Here is a 6000-nt window from a genome sequence, read left to right on the forward strand (position 1 = left end):
CAGCAGATCCAACAACTCCGGTGTACTCCTGGCAGGAGCACATTTGCTGTGGAAAGCCAGCATGGTCAGCTAGGAAGATGTGATATAACTGTCCACGCCGAGCAAACGGGAAGTGGAATTTAAAAAATATCCAGGGCTTTAAAGGGAGAGGGATGCAGGGCAGCGGAGTAGAAACTGCTTACCAGAGTGGTCTTGATGGGCATTGTGGGACACTTCCTGGAGGCCACTTAGGGCAACATAAGCAAGTGCAGTGTCTATACTAACACTGCGTCACTCTAGCTTTGTTGCAAAAAGCTCTATGCCTCTCGTCGAGGTGGTTTTATTATGTCGGTGTAGCAGGAGAGTTAAATCGAGGGCAGGAGCATTGTAGTGTGTACACCTCCACTGTTTTGTCGATGAAACCTGACTTTTGTCGACAAACCTGTGTAGTATAGACAAGACCTTAGTTAATATTTGGAAAGTGCTCTAAGTTCTTCACGTGGAAGATGTTATACAAAGGCCAGCGTTATGATTAGTGGTGCCTTGCTATGAGCCCTCAGGTGAGGAAGGACGCCTTTGTGGTGAAGGCATAGAAGATTCTGGGAGATCTGAGTTCTACTCCAGACTCGGTCACAGGCTCCCTGTGGAAAATTGACAAATCACTTACTTGTATGGTACCTCAGTTTCCCCATCTGTGAAGGGGGAGGGTAACGATTCTGATGAGCCTCAGAAAGGGGTTGTAAAACTCATGTAAATGAAATATTGTAAAAGAGGTTGAACCCTTCAGATGGAAGGTGCAATATTAAATGCAAAATATCATGTAAACGAATTCAGTTTGCTTTGCAACCCCTATTTCAATCCATTAACACAAAAGTGTTTATTCTCCAGTTTCTGATAATTGGGACATTTTTAACATGCTATGAATTATTAATGAAGTTGATAATGGTGAATGAGGTCAAAACATATTGTTATGCTGAGGGTAACTTAATTGAAGCTGGCCTTCATTCAGATAAATGTAAGAAACAATCAAGCTCCTTTATGGAATAGAGCCACTGCCTATAACACAGGGCTGTTCAGAAACTGAACTACATGGGAGGTGTGTGTGTGAGAGAGAGAGAGAGAGAGAAGATGCAGCCTCCAGAGACTTAGAAGGCAGCAAGGAAGCACCAGTCACAGCCACAGAAGCACTGGTAGTGTGACTCAGAGAAAGCTAAGAGAGAGAGAGCGCTTTTGGGCTAAGTATTGGCTAGAAAGGGGCTTGGAACGGTGAGCAAAGAGACTGTCTCCTGCTGTTTGATTCAAGGAAACAGAACTTTGTAAATGAATAGATTTGCATCAAAGAAATACTTGATTCCATCATCAATTTCTCCTACTAACAGGAACAACCAACCACAAATTGGCTAACCATTTGGGTCAGAAAGGTTACACTAATATTGGTCAGGTTGTAATCTAAATAAATGTTTATAGGAGATCAAGCAGTAATCTAATCTCAGGCAAGAATACCCTTTGCTCCTGAGGCGCTAAATTTCTTAGACTTCAATAATTGACAGTTGATGGACCAATACAGAGAGGGATAAGGAAAATAATTAAAATCACTTCCACTGGAATATAAGAATGACCAGTTCAGCCCAGAGATCCATTCAGTCCAGTATCCTGTCTCTGACAGTGACAGTACCACAGGCTTCAGAGGAAGATGCAACCAATCTTGTAGTGGGCAACTTATCCATGCAAAATGTTTCTTCCTGCCCCCATCCATCGGGGTGGGCTATGCTTTGAGGCAGGAGGGATTAATATCCCTTCAAGAAATATTCTGTTCTGGTTAGAGCAGCAGTAGATGTTCTCATCAGTCACATAAATGTCTCATCTTGTTCTGAATACTACTAAGCTCTTGGCCCCAGTAAAATCTTGTGGCAGTGAATGTTAGAGGTTAATAATTTATTGTGTAAAAAAATTCTCCTTTTATCCAGTTTCAGATGTGTTGCTTTCAGTTTAATCATGTGTCCCTGGTTCTTGTAGTGTGGGAGGGCCACTAGGAATGTCTGATTTCCCTTTGCTAGACCATTCATTAATGTGTCTGCTAAGCACACCCACTCCAATTCATCTCTTGTTTATAGTAAAGAGTCCCAATCTTCCCATCCCTCTTCATTTGGAAGTCTCTCCAGGCCTCTAATCATTTTTGTCTCCCATCCCGGGCCCCTCTCTTTTTCTGTTATATCTGTTTTGAGATAGAGTGACGAGAGCTGAACACAGTGGGCCTGATTCACTTCTGCAGTGCTCCAGTTTTATGCTGGTGTAACTTTGTTGAAATCAAGTGGAGTTGCCCTGCTGGGTCACACAACAGTTAATCAGGCCCAGTATTTCAGGCCATGATGATGCTTGCAGCATTTTTTATGCCATTCATTATGCACCCTAACATTTTGTGCATTTTGTAGACCTCTGCTGCATATCTGGCAGCTCTTCATGGTGTGTCCTCAGTGATGCCCAGCAATGCACGTGAGTAGTTCAGTTTATTTCTTCCAACGTACATTCCTTTGCCTTTGGCAACACCAAATTTCATCGTCATTGGGCTGCCCATTCACCTACCTTGGTTAGGTTCCCAATATTGCCAACCCCAAGCATTCAAAAATTACAAGTCAGCCCTCCCAAAATCATGGGGTTGGCTTAAAAACCATGAGATTTAAAAAATAAATAACTTTGGCATTCTTTTCATTTGAAACTTGGGGATGCTCTGGGGACACAGTTTCAAGCTTTCCTCTGCAATCCACGAGGGCTAGAACCTTGGGGCAATCCATCCTTCACCTTTTGTAAAGATAGATATGATGTTGTTTTTGCTTCAGTACTCTTAGATGTACCATCTGGTCTCAGTGACCTGTTGCTCTTCAATTCATCGCTTTGTTTCAGCACCTCTTCTTATGAGATCCCAGCCCTGGGCAATACCTCACCTTTATTACCTGTAAGGTGTGGGTCTGGGGTATTTACCTCCCCAACATCCTCTCTGAGGAAAGCTGATCCAAAGAAATCATCATGGTTCCCTGAAATGTCCTTATCTGCCTTGATTGCTCCCTTTAGTCCCTGGTGGTCCTGAAGACCCATCGATTCTCTGCAAGGCTTCCTGCTTCTGATATACTTAGAGGACTTGTTGTTTCTTTTGCGGTCATTGGCTGATTGCACTTATACTATGCATATGTGACCCTGCCATTTCATGGTCTGCATCCTTTAGACTAGTTTCAGAGTAGCAGCTGTGTTAGTCTGTATTCGCAAAAAGAAAAGGAGTACTACTGGCACCTTAGAGACAAACCAATTTATTTGAGCATAAGCTCCCCGCTGTCCTGCTGGTAATAGCTCATCTTAAGTGATCACTCTCCTTACAGTGTATATGATAACACCCATTTTTTCCATGTTCTGTGTGTATATAAATCTCCTCACTGTATTTTCCACTGAATGCATCCGATGAAGTGAGCTGTAGCTCATGAAAGCTTATGCTCAAATAAATTGGTTAGTCTCTAAGGTGCCACTAGTACTCCTATCCTTCAGACTAGGAGTTTTTGCCAAAAAATTCCCACTGTTGTTACTACTAATGCAGCTCCATCAGTGGTAGTAATGGTAGGAGTACCACTGAAGACATGGCTTCTGGCAGCCACCTGCATTTTAACCACTAGGCTGTCTGACTCTGCACAGAACAGGTCTGTACAATGTGGAGCTTAAAACACCAATGGTTGCTGGCATCTTGCTTACATTAGTGTTCTCCCTTTTCCTAACATCAATGGAGCTGAGCCACTGGCAGCAATGATGGGAAATGTTAGTCCTAATCCTAGAGTAGACAAGGTTTAAGAATTTCATGCTGCTCCCCACTGACGGCTGTACTGAGTCATGACGGTGTAGCAGAGACAGAAGCTTCCTGTCTCCACGGCTCTGGTGCTAGGATCTATTATGAGAGGCTGTCCCAGGAGCAAAACTGAATGACATTGGGCATCATCTGTGAACCGGGTGTGACTGTCTTTACTCCTATGTTCACCCCTTTTACAAGACCATGATAAACTTTGTACAAAGTATGCCTTGTGAGGTATCATTTGAAAACTCATAATTCACTGATCATTGTTGTCCTGATAAAATATGTGTGGCAACATTATTTGTAAAGTTATAAGATTCTACTCTATGATATTACTAAGAAATGTTCCAAGTCTGGAAAGCAGTCACAAACTAGTTTCCCTGAGACAAAAGGCTAGCTGACACCTCAGGCAGGTGTCAATAAAATAAAATGGACCATCACCTGGTTAAGTGGCCATTCTTTGGCAGGAAAGAGGGCGTGAGTGAAAAATCTACATCTTGACAAAGAAACAGCTGGGGGTTTCCATCCACACAAACTTTCTGTCTACTGAACCTCAGCTGGAGATAATTCTCAAAGAAGCGAAAGAACAATAAGAAGGGAGACCAGACACCCCAAATTATCTCTCCCTTCTCTCTACCCAGAGTGTCGACAACACTTGAAGAACAAAGGAAGCAGCATTGGACTTGGGGAGGAATCCTAACTGAAAGAAATTCAGCCAATAAGATTGTTGGAACATGTGGTGAGAGAAACTTTGCTTTGAATTCACTCTAGATTGTAAAGTTAGGCATTACTTGCATTTTGCTTTTATTTTCTTGTAACAAATTCTGACTTTTATGCCTCATTACTTGTAGTATTATGCAGACAAAACTACACAGGATCGTTTCAGGGGACAAGACAAGATGTCACGTTTATTATAATAACACAATTTGATTTATGACCAATAACTAATATCTAATACCTATGTACATACACACACACACACACACACACACACACACACACATACCCCAAATGTTCTGCAGCTGCTGTGGAGTTACCAGTCCTGAATATAGCTTGAGTTTGTGGCTTGGGTTCGTAGCTTGTGGCGGCTAACTGGCCAGGAAAGCTGGGCACAAGGAAGAACTGGGTCTCTGTTGGACATGCACCGATGCCCTTCCATGTTGGCAGCAGAATGTTACCCTCCAAAGTCTTCCATTTCACCAATCCTTTTTGTAGGCTTTAGTTTGAATCCAGAGTCTATAAGTCTTGCTGTGTCATGCTGCCTCTGGGTTCGGTGTGATTGATCACCCGTCAATTGCAGACATGACTTTCAGCCTGAGACCTGGCTTTGATGTTTCTTCAGTTGTACTTTTGTTCTTTTCTTTTTAGGATGGACTCCTCTTGCTTTGTCAGGGCTGTTGTTTGCATCTTCAGCTGTTTGGTGTTTACACTTTATTTCATCATGACGGGCTGGGGCTGGAGGTTGATTCCATCATCCATACATATTTCATTCACACATCTAAACTAAACTAGTAAGATTACAGCAGGGTTTTGCAAAAATGAAGGTTGCAGCAAGCTTTTACAAAATGGAGTGAGCATTTTAAAATGGAGTTTGAGTTACAATATGGACAAGTGTAAGGAATGGCAAACAGTGAACAGAAGTTACAAAATAGACAAGTATAATGAATAACAAACAGTGAGCAGAAGCCACAATGCTGAAACAGTGTAAGTTTCAGCAATTTAAGCAGCAATTGGATAGAAAGTGAAACTCAATTAGCCAGTTATTGGGGTAACCGGTTTTATGAATGAATGTTTCATTCATAAAACTTTGCTTATGAAGTTATATTAATAAAGTGAACAATTAAAAACAATTTCATTGATCAGTTCTACAGTAGTCACATAAAATCTATTGTTTGTAGTTAATACATTTGTTTTATTGTTTTTATCTAAACCAGTGTGTTTGAATTGAAGTGCTTGGGAAACTCCATTTGGGATAACAGGATTTGTGCGTATCATTTTCTGTTAATGAAATGATGTATTTTATATGAGTTTGTATTGTCTAGGAGCGAGCTGGGCAGTACAAGACACACATTTCTGGGGGAAACCCTGGGACTGGTAATTTGTTAGTGTTGCTCTGCAACATAATTCAAGAATGTCTGGCCATAGCACTCATACAATATAACTGGGAGTATCTTACATGCTGGAGGCTTACA

The sequence above is a fragment of the Natator depressus genome, chromosome 3 (assembly GCF_965152275.1).
Source record: "Natator depressus isolate rNatDep1 chromosome 3, rNatDep2.hap1, whole genome shotgun sequence".
NCBI lineage: Eukaryota > Metazoa > Chordata > Testudines > Cheloniidae > Natator > Natator depressus.